The 19,979-nt window shown below is 46.9% G+C and overlaps 1 protein-coding gene across 1 annotated transcript in view; it reads right to left on the bottom strand.

Moving 5' to 3' along the window:
* Nucleotides 1–89: 89 nt before the first annotated feature.
* Nucleotides 90–19,979, bottom strand: part of LOC310905020 (uncharacterized protein) — an 84,617-nt gene continuing 64,727 nt past the window's right edge. Inside the window, exons 8-14 of the mRNA XM_083850558.1 lie at nucleotides 19,686–19,746; nucleotides 11,700–15,123; nucleotides 10,433–11,596; nucleotides 4,217–4,681; nucleotides 994–1,087; nucleotides 662–747; nucleotides 90–321 (exon numbers count right to left, since the gene is read on the bottom strand). The gene's annotated coding sequence lies outside the window, so the exon portion shown is untranslated. The remainder of the gene's footprint in view (nucleotides 322–661; nucleotides 748–993; nucleotides 1,088–4,216; nucleotides 4,682–10,432; nucleotides 11,597–11,699; nucleotides 15,124–19,685; nucleotides 19,747–19,979) is intronic.

Raw genomic sequence — 19,979 nt, 5'->3', positions numbered from 1 at the left:
TCCTTTTTCCTAAGGAAAGAAAATGGATTTTTTAAGGGAAATTACATTTCCTCTCTGAGAACAGTGTCACAGTTTGGTGAATGATATCACCTGGCTATCTGGGTATAGTATTTTCTGTATTTTCTGTGAATTCATCATTGTGGGCATTTTCCTCCAGGATTTCTTATACCAACAAATCCTTCACCAGTGGTGGAGACATGTTGAGGGACATATATGCATCTGCGTAAGTGCAAGATCTCTCTGTTGGCCGTCTACAAACTGCCGTGGTGTTACAGGTGAGGTCAGTTGAAGCATAAAACAGGAGTCATGTTTATCTCAAAACTGCTAGAAACAGATCAGAGAGGGCAGCAGGAATGGAATTGGAAAAAGACAGCAATGGGTTAAAAAAGGCATTTGGGGTCCAAGCCTTATCTGCTCTAAATTTACATTGACTGTGAGGTAATATCTAAGCAACCTACTCCCACACGAAGTTACAGCAGTTACTTCCAAACATCCCAGGCACGAGTGTACAGAACCGAGAATAAAAACAAGATAACAGAGCAATATCAAAAATAAGCTGATCATGTCCTTTAAACACGTGCCTGTGTGCCATGCTGGACAGAAACAGTGTCAGAAGTTTAGTGATATGGTGAGAGAGTACAAGTGAGCCAAACTGACAAACCTGGACAGATAATAGCCGCTTTACTTTCTCTTTCATTTAGAAGTAACCAAGAAGGGAGAAGGATACAGAGTGCTTGTCCTGATGTTCTGTCAAAAATAAAATGAGGTTACTGCTCTACTGCAAGCACAGATGAACATCAATCACAAGTCCTTCATAAAGTCAGGCCCACAAAACAGTCCCTCAGTATTATTAGAAAGCAAGACTTAAAAGTTTATCAAAGTGGAAAGAGCAGATCCTCAAGGGAGAATGGATTTCATAAGCAATCACCAAATCCTTCTCCAGGCACCTCAGTGTGACTTGCAAGGCGGCCAGAAAGTCAAAAGAGCTGCTACCTAAAGAACATACAGCGAGTGGTCCCAGCAGGAATCATGGAGAACACCCTTGGTGGGATAAAGTGCCACTCCTTCCTTGCCTCTTCCAGTCCTCCTAAAGCAAAGAGGAAAAAAAAGAGTACATTGTCTGCATCGCTGCTTGTTTTTGCGTTGCAAAACTTATTTGTATGTGCTGGGGGAAAGGTTCCCTTTGGCTTGTCACAACATCTCCACGTCTGGGTACGTCAGTTGGCAGTCTCTGCTTTGGATGGGCTCAGGACAGGAGTATCAGACCAACACTTCGGTACCCCAGAGCTCAACAGCTCAGCAGCTGCTGAAGGTCAGCAGAGGCAAGACCCAACTGCATTTCAGTTCTAATAATCCCATTTTGGATACTGGAACTTGGCCACGGGGAATGAAAACACGACTGAAGCACAACTGCTTTATCCCCACCCTGCCTGGCGGCCAAAGCAATGCTTTGGGGCACTGGCCTGTGAGTCCCACTTCTGGCAACTCCAGCAACTCAAAGGAAGCAGAGCGATGGGATTTTTCTCCTCGTCTCCTTGCTGGTGGCACTGGAAATCCTTGTAGGCCACTGAGAAAGCATGCTGCCCCCTTGGCTGGTGCTCACACCTCTGCTGTTGCTGTCATCCCCTGCACATCCACTTTTGAAATAATTACTTCCATGGCTTATGAAATAACTCATGTCACTGACGGAGACTGATGAGAGCAGCCCTCCAGGCCCGAACTGCTGGGTGCAGGCACCTTTCAATATGCTGCCTGCAATAAATGTGGCAGGGGGAATGCAACGTTTTGTTCAATGAAAAAAAAAATCCCATTTCAAGCTTCTGAAGGGTTATTATAAGATGTGGCACGATAAAACTCAGGACATGAGCCTCTTTAGATTTAATAATACATGCTATCGATTTTTTCCTGCAGAAAAACTTCAGTGAACACCCTTTTTTGTTTAAATCTTTTGTTGCAAAATTGATTATTCATTGAAAACATAAATCGCAAAGATTTGACCAAGTGATTTCTTAAAAAGTTCAGATTTCTGCATCAAAGCAGACATTGCTAAAAAGCAACAACCATTTTGCTGTACAGTGATCGTTAGCAGAAAAGCAACTCTGACAGTAAGTTTTTAATTAGCCCATATAAATGTGTATGCAAATGTACATAGCTGCATTTCAAAGGAAAACAACTCACTCCCTAAAACAGAAATGCTTCTACAATAAAAGCTACAGAAAAACAGCAAATAGAAATATTCTGATCCTAACATACATGTTAATATGTCTGTTAAGCAGACGAATAGGGTCAATTTATCCCCGCCCCGCCTGACCAGGGCTCCCAAACTGTCCAGAAAAAAGCCACCCACAACACAGTTCAGGAGCTGTGATCCACAAGCTGTATCTGCTGCTTAAGTACCATGCCCCAAGATCATTGTTAAATTGCTTTCTGAAAGATAAAATATGATGGTTAATCTGACTCCGACGGGTATATTTTTATAACCGATGCAACATGGAGGTATCATTTAAAGGATGCGTTTGTACATCACATTCTTTAAAATATCAGATCAGGAAACCTCCTGAATGCTGCCTACACCGCACGTCTGATTGGCTTCTGTTCTCCAAATGGGAAGGGGGCAGGGAGGGAGGTGAAGCAGCCGCAAGAAGAGGATTGAGATACACACAAGAGAGAAGGGAGGCAAAGAAGAAGATCAATTAATGATCCGATCCCGGTGAGAAAACAAGTACAAATGTGGTCCCTAAAGTTAACGCCGTTGGTTGCAGCGAGGAGCCAATCGATCGATGTTGGCGATGGCGTGGGGAGCGACGCGGAGCGCTGCGGTGGGAGCCCAGCACGGGCTTCCAGCGGGCAGGGCGCAAGTCCCCAGATTACAATAAAGCAGCTTGAAGGTGACAGATTTCATTGTTGAAGGTGATAAAATTCCATGTGGTGCGCTGCAAAACAAGGGCTGGAGCTCAGCCCGCAGAAGGGGATGCAGCCCCAGACAATGTGGCAGGAGTTTCTCCTCCCCTCCTCTCCCTGGAAATCGGTCCAGAAGCGCCCGAGTGCCCGAGGTGTGCGACTTGTTTCTGCCTGACCCACGGCTGCTGCTCGTGAACCGAGCACCTGGTGGGGCTCCCTGCCTCGTGCCTCTATTCCCACCCGTGCGGTGGGAGTGCAAGGGTGATGCAAAGCAGCAGAAACATCAGGCTGGCCTCACAGAGGGTCCTGCAGCAGGCAGGATCCTGCAGGCCACGTGTCAACGTGAATGAGTTGGCCACGGCACCTTCTCCCGTTTGTGTTTCGCTGAATTCTCACTAAGAAGATCCCTGCTGAGGGACAGGCCAGCGGGGCCGATCATGAACAGTGTGTCCCAATAGCTTCAGGTTTTGTTTTTTCAGAATAAGCCCTGACTGCCGTTACACAGGCACACGCCCATGCAGCAGAAGTCCGACCTTCATGCCACACTTTGCTGCAAATGTTTTGAGGAAGGATTGAGAAAGGACAGGTGTTTGCTGTTCTGCTCTAACAGGGGCTGGATTTGGTCTGGATGCTGCCCCCAACACGGCTGCTTGAGATGCAGGGAAGACTCGGCAGCAGCGATGTGAAAGGAACAGGAAAATCAAAGCCTGAGACTAAACTAGCAATTAGACCAGCCCCGGAATATATTCAAGTCAACTCAATCCATACAAGAATTTCAGTCACGGTGTGCTCGTGCCCACACTTCTTCCTCCCTCCCTTCCTCTCCCGCAACCCAGGGCTGAGATCCAGCATTCCTGTCTGCCTAATCAGAATATGCAAGAAGTGCAGTGACAACACGTCTCCTAAGATGCTTTATCAGTTTTGCAAAGTCCCAGTTCATCCTCCTCTTGTGGATCTATTTACATATTGATGTATTTATTCGGCTCTCTCCACCAGGCATGCCCCATGAGATTAAACCATTTTATTTACAAAGACATTGGGGTTGCAGCTCCTAACAATTAAGTCAGCCAAGATATAACTTTGCATGTGCTTTCAGATTGATGTGTGAACAGACAAAAGCGGCCTTGTCAGCGATTCAGGAGCAGCCGGAGGGAGGACCGGTTAAACCCCATCTATATAAACCAGTCAATAGCTGCTGCAACTGGGAAAAATGAATTGGGGTGGTGGGAGGCGCAAATACGCCAACGGGAAAGATAATGAGCCAGTAGGAGTGATGGATAAAACCTGCAGAAGAAACTTTGCCAGCGTAGCTCACCTTAAAGAGCAGGTTCTTCAGAGTAGCTTGTGCTTCATGGGAACTCGCAGGCTCACAGGATTTGCCCCTGCTCCATCTCACCCATCAAAGCCACCTATTAAAAAGGAGAAAAGCTGTTTTCTCTCAGAGGGCTATGCAGGAAGGGAAAGGAGGATGGGAGGAAAAGGGAGAAATATCTTGCAAGATGGAAGTCAGCAAAAGGTCATTTAAGATAAACTGCAGCTGACTTCACGCTCCGGGCAAGGCGCTACGGCGCCTTCTGCAGAGAGCTTTTCCCTGGGCAGATCTCCAGAACACCCTCCGTCCTTCTGCTCCCCGCTGGCATCTGATTGGGCTCCAGTTGTCAACGCTCCTCTCCATACCCTCCCTGGGCACGGCGTTGCGCTAACAGGGCGCATGCTTTGGGCCAGCTTTGCAGCGTTATCCTCCCAATTCCTGTGCAGTGCCACTGAGCGCCAGCGAGCCCTGCAATTAAAACAGCATTAATCAAAGCACGCGCTGGATGCGGAGGTGAGCAACAGGCACCTGCAGGAGTAGGAATGTCCAGCACACCTTCCTCTTTGTCTCTCTGCCTTCTGCCAGATTTAGTATGTCCATCAGAGTATTCTAGGCTCCACCAGACACAAAAGCTGAAAAGCCACCTGCGTATTGAGACCAGTATAAATCTGGCACGCTGCTGCCTGCTCCTGACAGCAATCTCATCGGTGCCAGCATTCTTCTGAGCATCTCTGACATTTCGGAATTATATTTAGAGACCTGCATGTGAATTTAATTTTGAAGTTTGCTACAGAACACTGATATATAAATATTCTGCACACCCCGCCTGAGGGTCTATTGGTGCACAGCAAGGCTGTGCCAGTGCCTGTAATTAAACAGGAATGGGCAGCCCAGGGAAGGAGGACTAAACGGTAGTCTTAACCATCTTAAAAGTCGGCACTTGTCTGCTTATTAATTCTCATCCTGATCTTTTGCATAGCACTATCGCCAGGCTAATTAATCACAGGTGCAAGCATAAGCATTAATTGCAACAATGAATCACTCTTTTTTTTTTTGTCTGTGCCTGGCCATTCCTAGCCTATAGGAATGCTGCTACTCCCGTTACTTTTATAATTATTATAAATACAGAGCCAGCAACATGCACTACATTTGTAGGCATTAAAAAAGACATGGTATTTGGCCTCAAGCACTAACAATCTGGTGCATATTCGGGGGGTGATGAATGCATTTCACTGACAGTCTGAAAATGCATTTCCTGGATCATTTTAATTCAGGAATGGTCTGAGGACTTTAGGTAAAGCACAGGTTTTGGGAATCCAGCGTCTGCAGCTCTCCTGGTCAACACTCTGCAGCAGGTCTTGGCTGCTCATGGCTTGTTGGGACTGCCAAGGTGCACGGCGGTCTCCAAATCCCGCTGCCCAGCCTGCCTCGACCTCCCTGGGAAATTACAGAAGATGGGAGGGCTCTCAAGAGCAGATGGCAGGAGGGAAATGCTCGGTAACCTCAGGGTCTCCAGGCTCGGATTCAGCTTGAGCGAGATCAACCCAAAGCCCTGACGTGCAGATGAAAGGAAGGGATGTTGTGAACCTTCGAAGCCAGGCATGTGCCCAGAGACCCCCAGTACCGCTGGAGCTGTCAGCAGACGCTCTGGTGCCTGACCTCCTTGTGCCCATGAAGAAACCAGGGGCTCCAGGGGCTCACAGGACAGACACAGGGCAGGCAGAGGGGAGCACAGGGGAGCTGAGGCCACCGTGGCCTTTGCTGCAGGGAATTTGGAGCCTTCCAGCCCGGTGCTGGGCGAGCTGATGTCTTCCCTGGCACGGGCACAGGACAACACAGGGATGGAAACACGTCTCAGCATACTGCATAAGGGGTAAAAAGCAGAAAAGCTGCTGACTGTGCTGCGCTGAGAGATTAGATTTTAAATGTATTAAATGACTAACGTGCATTATGCGTCCTTCCCAGGCCAAACCACCTGCATACGCAATGTGTGGCTATGATGTGGGGTTGACAGGTTCAGGCAAATGGTTCAGGACTAATTTTCAGTGTCAGACTGGCAGAAGGTGCTCCAGACAGAAGCTCTTGAGGCTGGGGGAGATGAAGCCAAAGCTGCGAAAACACTGCTTTTTAGGGAGAAAACAAAAGCTAAAATTTGAACAGCTATAAAAACACAGTTTGTCAACCAAACTACAGTAAATATTTCCTTTCTTTGCTAGCACAGAGGCTGGGGAGATAAAGAAATAGCTGAAGGAGAACTCAAGGTGAGCACCCGTTATTTACAGCTGCTGATGAATAAGCAAACCCCCACACTGTGTTTTCCTACAGGACAGCAAATGCTCTGGCCTGCTTAAGAGTCTGTTTAGTTGTTATTTTTTCCCCTCCTGGGGTGCGCTTTACATGCGGCTCCAGTGAAACGCCGCACCACTATTAATTGCTCGCACGCACATAAAGCACACGGCATTCTCCTTCCCCACCGCTGCGGTCCCAGCAGATCAAATGGGGGAGCTGGAAAAGTCACCTACCAAGGCAGAGGCTTGGAGAATAATGTAAAAAAGATCCAAAAGGATTTGTGTTGCTTGTTTTTGTTGGTCTTTTTTTTTTTTTTTTTAATATAATTTACTTCCCTCTGCCAGCTTAAAAGCATAGGCTTGTTTGAACTTCCTAGGGAAGTCGGGAGCACTGAAGAGAAATTGGCAGGCTCCAATCTGGCTGCTTTTCCTTATTATGAGAAAATACACTCTCGTCTCCTTGTCTAAGGGTATGAATTCTTCATCTCATATTGTGTTTGCACAGAAGCGTGAAATGTATCCTGAACATTGGTCGTCACCCACACTTCACAATGCGAGAACAACGAGGGCAGTGAGACATGGAATGAGAACGGGAACGCCACAAAAGTGGGGGAGCGGGTGGCTGCTTCTGTTCCAAGGCCCGGGCTCTTGCGCTGCATTCACCATATCCATGGCATTTAAAAGGAAACCAGAGGCACGTTTTTCCTCCGAGATGCTCAGGGGCCCTGTTTTGTGAGCTGTTGTCCCTGTGGGAAGCTCCCTCCTCCCTTTCCGTAAATGTTCCCCCTGCTGCCGCTGAATCACCAAATAATCTGGAGACCCGTGGGAAGGGAATTAAATGGTGGTTATCACGCTGCCATGTTCTGCTCACTTTATTTGTTTTAAATGACCATGAAAGCAAAGGGGGGAAAAAGAAAACACCCAAGTGGAAAGTTAATTGAGCTCCTGAAATGTCTTTAAAGGAGCACTGTAGGCTGGATTACGATGCCTCGGCTCCCACTGGTGGCATTTGCTCACATGAGTGGGCACCTGATCACGCATCATGCCTGGGACCCCTTCTCTAAAGGATCCACGTCTCTTGGAGCCGAGGACAACCAAAGCTACCCAGCTGCAGGGACCTGACAGGGGGCTTGATAGGACGGCATGCTCCAAAACTGGCCAGGAAGGGAGCAGGCTGCGGCACTTGATGTGGATGAAGGCCACAGGGGTTTGTGTCCTGGTTTCTCAGCAAGGTTTCCTACTCCAAGGAGAGTAGCCAAGGAGCTGGCCCAGCTGGGCTCTGGCATTAGGAGGGAAAAACTATTCCCCTGTCCGTCCTGGCTACTTTCTCCCAAAAAGCTCCACTTACGGTTAGGAGAAATTGGGAACCCACAGCAACGGGAGGGAACTTCCCATGGAGGTGGAAGAAGGAAAAAGACCAAAACATGGGGAGAAGACCCAAGCAGAGAAGAGGGAGGAACTGTCTCGAGCAACTGGATGGAGCTTGAATCTAGGAGATAGGGAGTGAAGAAAAGCCAAGACGTGGAAAGGCCGGTACCACAATGCAGCAAAGAAAAGCAAGCCACCCACACCTGAGGGAGAAGTCAGGGCGGGACCGTGTGGGAAAAGGGGGCTCAAGAGATCTGCTGTGGGAGCCCAGGGATCGGGCAGGGAACCTGCTGGACCTGCTGGAGCAGCTGCGCACGGGCTCAGCTCCGAATAGAACACAACTTGCCTCTGGCTTGTTACACCTGAATTTTATTACGAGCCCAACACGCCGCGGTAAATAAAAATGTGTTCCTCTCTAGTCAATCTGCTGCTAGATCTTAAAATCCTCTAACCTGCAGGAAATTCTAACAGAAACCCTTCAGGAAGGATCCCTGCATTTTTATGCAGAGGTTCTGGGTCCTCTGCAAAGCCAAACAAAAGCACATGGGAGGAGGGAGAGCTGAGCTCCTCTCTGCCCTGCCCTGTGCACCCCCGTTACACTGGCCAGGCACCGCTCCTGGAGCACTGCAACTTTCTGATCCCTTTGTCTCCTCTCCTCCCTGACAGAGGATGCAGTCGCTCCCTGTCAGCTCTACGGGACCCAGCAGCAGTTGTCAGGATAGCCCACCTCCCACGCAGCTCCTCCTGTCCCTGTCCTCCGTGCCCTAGATGCTTTCTCAGGAGCCTTGTAACCACGGCTATGATCAGATCACACTGCTGAGATTCGCAGCACCTCTTCAAGGGGGTGCCCAAGGCTGCTTCCCCAGTCACCCTCCTTTGCTACAGTTTCGGCTGCCTGCATGGCCTCTGATCTGTTTTGTTCCCCATTCATTAGTGCTTCTACAGGACTGACAGCTAACCTGCATGGAAAAGCAAGCTGGGGGAAGCTCAGGGGTGGATATAAACTGTGGGAGTGGTATACTACAGCTCTCCAGGGACACTCACAGTAGGCTGCCTGTGGGCTGTTAGAACAGCAAAAGCTTAAATGTTCCCTGGACAAGGGAGCCAGCACAACTAGGAACACCTGGCTAGAAATCAGAACTGAGATTTATTTTCCTTTTTTTTTTTTTTTTTTTTCTTAAAGGAAGAAACAAACCCACAAGAAGTCTGTTCTCAGGACCACCAGAGGAAGGCAGATTTCCCCCGGTGCTGGTACCTCCCGTAAGCCTGCCAGGGACCCCAAGCCCAATGAGAGCATCACATCCAGAGCTCCCATGACCCTGGTGCTCTGAAACACAAGCAGACAGCAGGAGTGAGGTGGAGGTACGCATCCTACCTTGGCTTGGGAAGATAATTAAAAGGGCAGCCAGGGATGGGAGGGGGGATTAAGGGCCTTCCCTTAGGTCCTGCTCCACTAGGTCAGCACTTTCTGGGAATTGCTGTGTTGCCAGATGTTGATTGGGCATCTGACAGGAGATGAATAAAGTCAATAAAGTTCTTATTTCTGGCTATAAAAAATAATAATGAAAAGCAGACCCAGGTGGGGGAGTAGGCTGCACAAAGCTTTCCCAGGTTGCACTGAGCTGAATGGAGAGGGAGCTTTCCCTTCACAATTTCTCCTGCCTGCATGCCACGAGCAATCGGTTGTAAATCAAGCAGTTGGATGGTACTGGTGTACAGTCAGAAGTATTCCTTGATTCCTGTCAAAGGGAGGACCCTTCATTCATTTTGCATGACCTTCTCCCACTGGCAGTGCCAGAGCTCCCCAGCCGCAGCCCTCCTTCAGAGTGCATTGTGCCAAGCCAGCCCCACTGGTTCAGGGCTCAAGACCCAGGGGTCTGTGAACCAGAGCAGCTCAAATGTCTCCATGAAGGCCATATCACCTTCTTTTAATGACAACTATTCTGCCTCTCGCTCTGCAAGTGAGAGCTCCTGTTACCATGTCAAAGGCTGCCCCACTTCCTCGTACCTCTCCCCAGAGGTACAAACGTGCCTGTGCTTTCAGGTCCTGGGTAGCTAAAGATCGAGTTCTGAATATCAATGATTTCCTTTGTGCTCTGCTGTACCAGCCTGGGGATATTTGGCTGGGGCACTCTGAGCAGTTCTGAGACTTCCAGACGTCATTTGTGTAAAGAGCTTTGCTACACAGCCGCTGTCAGAAGAGCTGCCTTTGTCCCCTCGTGCAGCAGTGACCCTTCTCTTAGGAAGCTCTGCAGAAGGTACAAACTCCTACCACGCCAACACCTCCCACAGTCAGGTGGTAGCTGCTTTGAATTTGGTTTAGGAGGTGAAAAGAGATAGATAGAAACAAATTCATTGGTTTGAAACCCTCATAACCTGGGATCTAAACAAGCTCCTGGGCTGCATCCCCCAGAGGTCCTGAAAACCTGAAGCACTCAGGCAAGGGTGTCTTTATGCCATGTCAGTGCTTTCCCCATTAACAACTCTTACACAGCCTGAAACTCCCCTAGTTTCAGAGCCAGCCTTCAACAGGTCCTGTACTGCTGGGAACACTGGCACTTACCTCGCCTGGCTCTGGATAAGCTTGTAGATCCAGCTCACTCCACAGCAATCAGAGCAGCCCTGTTCCCCACCAAGATCCAGGCTGATAACTGGCACTGGCTCCACAATGGCCTCTCTACAGGAAAAGAAACATTCAAAATGTGTATGAGCACTGTTTGACAAGGAGGGCACCACCACAAGGAGAAGGTCCAGCATGGCTGTCACTCTTTCCTCCTCCCCAGGAGGGCAGGAAGCAAAGCTGCATTACTGGGGTGGGTTTCAACCCAGCAGCTAGCTCCCAGACCTCTCACAAAGCCAGGCACCACTGTTCTTCAGAAACAATAATGCCTTCAGCTCTGAAACTGTTGCAGTCCACATGGGAAAACCTTCTACTGGACCTCTGAAAGCCAAAGAAGAGTTAATTGCTGATCTAAAACCCGGCAAGTTGCCTAGATACCACGGGGCACGATCTGGTTACACTTGTGCAAACAATCTGGCACCAGGCAGTGACGCACACACCTTTGCATTTAACATTTCTGTTTTCCCAAGCCTTAACCTCACTTGTCGGCATAATGGACTGGGAATACACATTTAAGGTGGAAAGCATTTCTGGAAACTGGTTATTCTTCAAAGCCTTATTTACTGGATGTTCCAATAGCCACAATTCAATAAATGTACAGCAATATTATGCTGGGCAAAAATATTTGGGATAAAAGAAGAGTGAAACTCCTATTACTGTTTTTTATTCGATATTTTTATCAGCGATCTAAATGACGCTATAAAAATCCTTGTTGTGGCAAAGTTTGCAGATGCCAACAAGACTGGCGGTAGGGAAACAACAAGCAAGACTGGACTATCAATACACAGCGATCTGAAGTAACTGGGAGTTGGCCACACTCCAGTGAAACATGATTTAAAAAGTCAAATGCAAGGTAAGGCATCTGAAACCAGAAATGCAGGTTACTCTTACAGGATGCTGCCTCGGAAAGCAGTTGCTTTGAAAAGGACTTAGAGGACATCCCAGAGCTCTGCTTTAGCCCCAGCTGCGGTGCAAGCTGCCATAAGGGACATCTCCGATCCCTCCGTGTTCAGAAAGGGCAATCACAGACCCCAGCAGGGGGTGATCCTTCTCGTTCATGACACCAGTGACAATCTGCTGGAAAGCTGTGCCCAGTCTGTGTTCTTCCTTCAAGGAGAAAAACACAGAAGCAATTCAGGCAAAGCAACACAAAAAGACCCAGCAGCTGGGTCCTGCATGCTTCCAAAGGAGCCCAGGCCTGCTGGCTTACCGAAGATGTGGCTGAGAAGGGATCTCATTTCTGCTCCTGGCACCGATATAGGGGAAGGCAATTGTGGGAGAGGGCTTTGGGATACTATGGTGCTTCTTCTAAGACAACGGCAAAAGCTGGAAATTAGAAATTTAACCTTGAAACAAGACACAAACAGCAGCAGAGGCCGTTCAGTACTGGAAGCATTTGCCAGGGAACTAGGTGAAATTATGGGATTAGCTGTGTTTCAGAAGCCACTCTTTCATTCACCTTCTGGGAGAAATTACACTGGCTGTAAGACAAAACAAGACTGTCGTAAGCCCAGCTGGTCCCAGAGCCGAGTTCTTGCTCAAGCTGTTCAGAGAAGGCATTTCTCTGTGACTACTTGGAGGAAGCATTGTGGAAAGACTCAGGCAGCCTGAAAGACTTTTCCTAGCTGCCTCAAACTCTGCACTGTGCTCTGGGGGATACTTCCACTGCTTAAGCTTTACATACTGTAAGTTATATGACTGTCTCTTCCCAAATTAAGCAAACACAGATTCCCTCCTGCAGAGCTGCAAATCTCAGTATCAGTTTCTCCAGTCCTCACCAAATCCTCACCAGTCTGGCTCTGGAGAAAAAGCATAAAGAACCCCCGTCCGCTCCTTGTTACAGCTGGGGAGCTCTACAGATATCAGCGAGGTTTCAGGGTGTAACAGAGCAGAAACCAGCTCAGCATGCTCATCTTCTCAAGCTAAGTCTGTCCTTCTGTTTCAATAGATTAGCTCTTCGCCTGCATTTCCCCTTGCACAGTGATGCCAGCCTGGCCACAGCAACAGTGAGCAGCGAACAGCGGGAGGCCCCGCTTCATCCAGCACCAGCTCCCAGATCTCTAACAGTGGCGGCTTTTGTTCTCCTGGTTCCTATCTGATCTCTCCAGCCCCGTCTTACAGCACTCTGCATTCCTCCTTCAGGGCCCCATCCTGAAGTAACTTTCATGAAACAGTGTATTACTTTTCTATTTCACACCCAGACCTGGCATCTGAGCAAAAATAAAAAGTGATCAATCATCACACTGGTGCAGAAGGGTCTTTCTTCCTCTCTCTCTTCGTTTTGTAAGCTGAACTATCAAAAGTGAAAGTTCATCTTCTGTTTGAATATGCAGGCAACACGTAGAGCTGAGCACGGTGATGCAAGGAGTGTGTTTTACAGTTTGAAACGAATGCATTGCAGAGAATAAACTGATAATGCTAATCTTACCTGCACATCTTCCTGCCAAACTCACTGGAAACTCTTGTCACAGCTACTGGGTGAACTACACTTTGGACCAGCCTCACCTGACACAGTGCCCCACACATCTCTTTGCTCCTAAATCCAAAGTCACCCGTGGGAATCAGGCAACTTTTCCAGTTGTAGACTGGATCTTGGGTGGAGTACCAGAAGCAAACGCCCTCAGCAGATCTGAAGTCTGTCCAGACAGTGCCGTCCCTTCCCTCTGGTGAAGCAGCAATGCTAATCACAAAACAAGCAACTTCCTGATTGCAAAGTATTGCTTCCCTAGAACAAAAGCATTTCAGAGTGAACATGGTATAAAAACAACAAAACAGGCTGTGCATGTTCAGATTATCTTTCCTTAGGCACTTCCAGGAACAGGAGGCTGGTTTGACTGGCTTCCTGAAGACTCTTCTACAGTTGTATTGGCATTTGTCTTATTTTGGACTAGGGCAGCCCCTTTGAGGTGACCTTACTGCACTTTGGTCCACACTGCAGAATTGGATTCCTTTCAGCCAAAACTAAATGGCAAAGTGTGCTCCAGAAAACCACCTAGCGTGTCCCAGTGCTACTGGGTATTCCAAGCCACTGGGCCAGATTAGAACTATCCCAAACAAATCACCCAGGATGCACGTAGTGGACCAGCACCAAATGTTTCACTCCCCAAAGCTGCTCTTACTGCACCTTGCTGCTTGCTAGTGCAAGCACAACCGTTATTAAACCTCTCCCTGCATTTGCTCATCTCCCTGCAAGACTTCATGGTGCTTTGCAGTACATGGCCCCTTTGTAAGAATTAGCTCAATTTTTCCCCCACGCTACATGGTTTAGCTAAGCAAGGTTTCCTCTGGCAGGAGACAGAAGGCAAGACACCTGGAGCTAGCAGCTCACCCTGTTTGCTTGCAAGTGTAGCAAGTTCACACGTCTTCTCCATGGAAGTCTGGCTTGGCACAGCAAACCCTAGGGCTTCTTAAACTCACTCACAGTAATTCCTAGAGTAAAGAAAAGCCAGGGCTGAGGTTCATGTTGAAAAACATGTGTTCTCATGCTGGAGGCACTGAAGGAAACAGAAGGGCAGGTGAATTTCCATAAAGAAATTACCAGCGTCATTAAGGATTAATAATTATTTTTGCATCTGATAAGTGATTGTAGCATTAATCTCCTGCAACAGTTTTTTTCTTAGCTGTTGTGTGTACAACCAAATTCTTTGCAGGATCACCTCTGGTACATTACCTGACATGCTCAGATGACAGGTTGTATACGGCATACTCATTCACTAGTTATTTTCCAATTACCATGTAGCTGTGGTATGATGAGTAATCTTGTACAGAGAGAGGGAATCTTAATTTGACTGCCCTAAAAACAGGTTACTGTGATTTCTAATGAGTGTCAAACAATAGCAAATCCTAACCAACCAAAATAAAAGGTAGCTGGCTAGTGTCATGTCTAATTTCACTAAACAATGGTATCATTAAATTCTCCTGCTACGGTTGATTTTGAACTGTCGGTGAGAATGAATTATGCCTGCTACACAGGGATTTCATATTTCTCCTTCGGTTCTATCTTTGATTTACTCAACAGATTTATTTTATGGTTTACATTTTAATATTTTTGCCCTTCTGTTAATGATAACAGATGTCTGGATTTTTGTGGCTCATCTTCTTAATGGCGGAGAAATCAGGAACATGGAACCTGGGTGTACTGTCAGTGTAACTGGTCACCTTTTAACAACTACGCCAACTCAGAAATGCAGGTGGTGGCTACCCCCAAAAGATTGCTCCTACTGCAGGAATCTCAATCCAAAACCATCACTCTTCTGAATGCTGCCCCAGAAGCTGATTTAAATCAGAGACCAAAACAGAGGAAAAACCACTCTCCTGTATTTTCACTCTTCCCTTCCTCAGAGCCTCATGCAACAAATCAGCTCCTGGTTATCGTACGTCTTCCAAAGACTGAACTTTTTTTCCACAGAGTGGCAGAAAGATGAGCGCGAGTAGCACCGTCAGCAGAGCAGCAGAGGCATCGCATTACCCTCAAAAACTGGTCGGAAAGCTGCTGGAAAGCCCTGAGCATTGTCTGCTGGACAGCTCAGCTGTCTCACGCTCAGTGGGAGCGGTGCGGCGGGCTGAAGCGGAGGAAGCGCCTTTCTTGCCCCGACTGGCACGGTGCTGCCGAGATGTCGTGTAATGAAGAGCACCTAAAAGCAGAGACCCAGATGAGCTTGGCGTTCAGTGCCTCGGATGAGGGCTGTGACAGGAATAAAACTGATAAGAGCTAACCATACACATAGACACAGCTACACTTCCACATCGCTGTGTACTATAACAGGCTAGGGACTAGAAGTGTAGCATCTCTTTCTGGTTAACTCTTCAGCATGTGAACGTGCCTGCATGAGAACAGGAATGTTTTGTTCCTATCCAGTTCCCCCTCCTTTATCTACAGGTAATCAGGAACAGCTGCATGCTTAGGTTAGTCCTTGCTCACACACAAACATAAATTCTCTGATATAATTGCTACATCAGCTACAAACAGAATACATATTTTATATACTATAATAAAGCATGGCCAAACACAATATATATTTTATATACGACAATAATACATTCCATCAAATGTATTATTTGTTACAGAACTTTCTATCAAATGCTGCTGTGCAAATGTTTACACCAAGAGTGCATAAAGGACTCTAAAAATCCAGAAATGAAGGAAAAATCTCTCTCACTCCTCCTGCCGGTCATTCCTCACCCCCATACCTCCGGCAGACCTTGTGATATAAACTGCCCATCTCCACCGACAAGACTGCAGTCCTGGTCACACCTTCAGTTCTCTGTCAAAGGTACTGTAATTGTCATGGAAAGATCTTGGACCAGTCAAAATCGTATTGCAATTTTGAGCCCACTTACATAATTTAGCAAGATAATACTGCCAAAAAGCAATTTCTCTGCAAAGAAAGACCATTGAGGCTTGCCTGATCCCTTGAGCTTCGTGTCGTCTGAAATTTAATGATCCTACTTGTTGTGGTGTTGCATTCATCTTTAATAAAAATATTAAAACACTGCAGCAGAAGATCTTGCAGGACTCAATGCCCCTGCCACCTCCCCACTGACACCCACCTTTCACTCCAAGCCGGGGCTCTGTCTTCCTGCCAGTATTTTATCCTTTTCAATAATGGATTATTTTAACCTACATTTAGGGGGTTTGTACCATAATCCATCATGCAAAATTTTGTTAAAACCTTCTGGAAAACCAGATAGATTTATGCTATCTAGACTGATAGTTATTTCATTAGCATAAGCGATCAAATTAGTCTGACATGATTTACCTGCAATATATCCATGCTGACTCACTCCCATTACAGTACATTTATTCTTTCTAAAAAACCAGCTGCAAACTAGCTGTAAATGAAGGCTACCAAAAGGCTTTCCTAAGAACAACGTTCTTCTTGAATCTTTGCCTCCTGTTATTATTTCTGTTGTGGTAGAGCGTACACATTTTTGCATCATTTTGGGAATGGGCCAGATTCAGAGAGCCAGAGGGTACAGTTACAATTGGAAGTACAAAAGAATTATCTCTCCAGAGAGGGCTGCTATAGTCAAGGACACTTGACTTCTTTCACAGAGAGCCTCAGCAGAAAGAATTAAGCCTGGTATGAGACACTCAAAATAGGATTTCATCTGATCTGATTTTCTACAGACTCTGATGAAGCAGGAGCACCAGTAAAGTCTACCTCAGTAGCTCCCAACCACTGCATCACCTTCTACATCAAACAATTAAAAAAAAAAAAAAAAAGCTTTTCCATAAACTATCCTCACTGCAGGAAGAATTTCCTGACATGTAACCTACATCTTTTCCCACCACAATTCACATCCATCATTTCTTATCCTATCCCTGCCTAACAGGAGAGTCAGGTCCAATGAATCTGTTTTTGTAGACCGAGCAGAAAGACCTGTTGCTCTTTCCCCAGGGCAACAGAGAATTTTCTCTCAAACTGAAACCTCCACTTCCCTTGCTCCACTGTCTGGTTGGGACCTGTAGCTGGACACTGCAATCTTGTTGGGAGATCTCTGTCTGCCGAAACAGGGCTTTCAGGGGAATTGCTTGAGTTTTTGGTAGGAAAAATTTCCTTGCAGGAACAGAGCTGAAGTCCAGAGAAATAAACTCCACCGACACATTCAGCCACAACACGCTTTCTCTTCTTTTTCTGCCCCAGCCCATGGCTTCAGCTGCCTGCCTCACCCCCAGGCACCTCCTTCTACTGAGCTGAAGGGAAGCTCGGGAGGCTTTTTCAATTCTTCTGGGTACACAGAATTGGTTCTTACACTTTCTATACCCATCATGAGAGCTTGTAGATAATAATGTTCCTCCACACCTGAATGCAGTTGTCAAACCACAATGAGCAAAGCCCGCAACGATTTCTACTGTTGCAGTGCACAGGCGCTGCACAGGGGCCAGGGGTGTAATCCCAGCTGTGCTAGTGGCCCCTTGTGCCTCCTTCAGGCATGTCACCTTTCTATGGGAGCCAGCCTCCTCTCCACCTCGAGTCTGCTCCGTATGTTTAAATCCTGAACTCTTCCAAGAAGAGACCAGCTCAGGTATTTTCCAGGGCCCTCTGTCCAAAGACATCTAAATCTGCTTCCCTAGTAAAGGTACAAACCACTCTCCATTAAAAGAGTTTTCTTTCAGTTTGCTGTTGGCTGAATACTCAGTAGAGATTCAACACACAGGATTTAAAGACTGCAGACGGGATGACTTGGGAACTTACTGCGTCCTGCCTCCGAGCTAGTTTTTGTCTAAGGAAGCACTCCTGTACAGAAGGGTGCTTACAAAGGTCCACTCCACAGGCAGGCTATCAGGAAATCTGTCTGTTACCAACTGAATCATTAAATTATACTTTTAATTTCGACTGTTCTTCAACACAGTGAAGCTACATGCAACATCCTGCTGAGGGCAAAGTGAGTCAAGTGGTTACTAAATGGTCACAGCTAAAAGGTAGAACAAAGGTCCAGGCATTAAAGCGAGCACAGAAAACCAACCCTTTTCCACCATACAGCAACCCTCTGTAAGGCTTCCCCCACTGTTTGGCATGGTAAAATAATATAGCCAGAGATGATATTTTTTTTCCCCCTACATACACTCTCATTTAGTTTCTAGGGGAAAAAAAACTTTTTAAACTCTTAGGGATTTGCTTATTGTGTTTTAAATGAAATAAAGTTAACCGTGACAGTCACCGGGGTGCTCGAAGCCTGCTACGTTGGATCAGTTAATCGAGTGGATAAGATGTGTCCTTGGGGAAGAACAGGTGCCAGCCAGGCTTTATCCCTAACTAGCCAGCAGCCTCGATTCGGCAAAATTCTCAAGTGTGTGACTAAAGCTGAAGCACATACTTAAGCATCATTGACTTCAAACGGTTTTAAGCACATATTTAAAATTAAGCAGAAGCTTTGATAACTTGGGACCTTAGTCAAAGCTAAGGACCTCCAGGAAATCAGCAGATCCTGCGCATGTTCAGGGTCTGGCTCCAAGCACAGGATACACATGCCACTCCATGTAAACCCCCTAATTAGCACATAATCTGTAGACTACCAGGAAATATTGGCCTCTTCTCTATCAGCACTGTCAAAGTCATGACAATGCTGCAGAAACCGTTCCCCTTTAATTACATGTGATCATTGAAGCTAACCACGTACTGTATAATTAGTAAGAAAAATGAACTATTTAAGCAACTTGCATTTAACAAACAGTAGTGGCATTCTGATTGCAATTCAGTATTCATTTACCATAAAAAGATCTTATGCAGGAAATGGATTTTTCTGATTTTAAAATCTTGCAAACTTGAGTTTCTCCAGGGTTTTCAAACAAGAAGCCCTATGTTCTGAGCAGGCTGGAGGGCCAGCAGCCACAAGGTAGCTTACCAGGCAGTGTGACCTCTGAGCAGGTTCCTAGCTGGATTAAGCCCAGCTATGTATTACTGTGAATGGAGGAAAACAAAAACAAAACAGAAAAAAAGGGGGAAATGATAGGTTTTCTCTCATTTGACAGAGATCTTGCTTTTCCCTCTTTTTTCCCTTGCACATTTTCATGGTTTTGTAGACAGGTAATTACATGTCTGATGTAAAGACCAACCCTCATCATTCCTGCTTCAGAGCTGACAGGGTTTAGTTGCAATTTTATCACAGTAATCACAGTCAGTAGGACTGTATGTGGGATGCAGCTGGGGTGGAGGAGGGAAGAACAGCTCACTTGACCACCTAGTCAAGGTTTCTAAATGGGTGATGTGGAATCAGTCACAGAGTTACTGCTCTTACCTTTGGCTTCATCTTCTAAGCATGGGAGAAAGAGACCTGAAGCAATGCAGAGCTGAGCTAAGTTCTCACAACACAAAACAGGGTTGCAAGATCATCCACGCTCACTTTCAGGAGGAGATTAGAACACCTGAGCAGAACTGCACCCAAGCCAGTGAATGTGCTCTCTCAGGAAGGCTAATTAAGTGGGGTGAACATAGACAGTCCTAAGCTTGAGCCAACTCAGCATCTCAGCCCCGCAGTTCCCGGCACTTCCATTCTGGCATTAGCAATGGCAGAGCCAGCTCAGTCTGCCTGGCCTCCCCGCCCAGACATGCCCTTCGTTTCCCACAGAGCCCCACAGCTACATTAGCTTGGACTCCGAAACTTAAACCAGCTAATTGCTGGTAGCGGCGTGGGCTAGTGAGCACATGTCATTTGTGGAGGACAGGAGCGAGAAACGTCTCTCTGAACTTACGGCACCACAGCCCACATGGGGGTTATCTTGCAGCTTCTTCCAAAGGATCTGGGAGTGGACTCTGCTGGGGAGAAGCGGAGAGGACACCGCTGTAGAAGCATTACATTGACATTTCCACCAGAATGTTGGCACAGAGGATTTGCTTCGTTGTCATTAGCTGGTCTGAGGAGGTCGGAGTCAGAGCTACACTGCCCAAAACTGCCAAGACCAGGTGTAAATGAACAAATGAAACAGTGAGAGAAATAAGAAGGAGTGAAGTGAACAAACATTTGGTTTAACAGCAGCTTCCACTCA

This window comes from Anser anser, assembly GCF_964211835.1.
Source record: "Anser anser genome assembly, chromosome: 10".
Classification (NCBI taxonomy): Eukaryota; Metazoa; Chordata; class Aves; order Anseriformes; family Anatidae; genus Anser; species Anser anser.
Note: the sequence above shows the minus strand (reverse complement) of the source record. Positions and strands in the feature narration are given on the sequence as shown.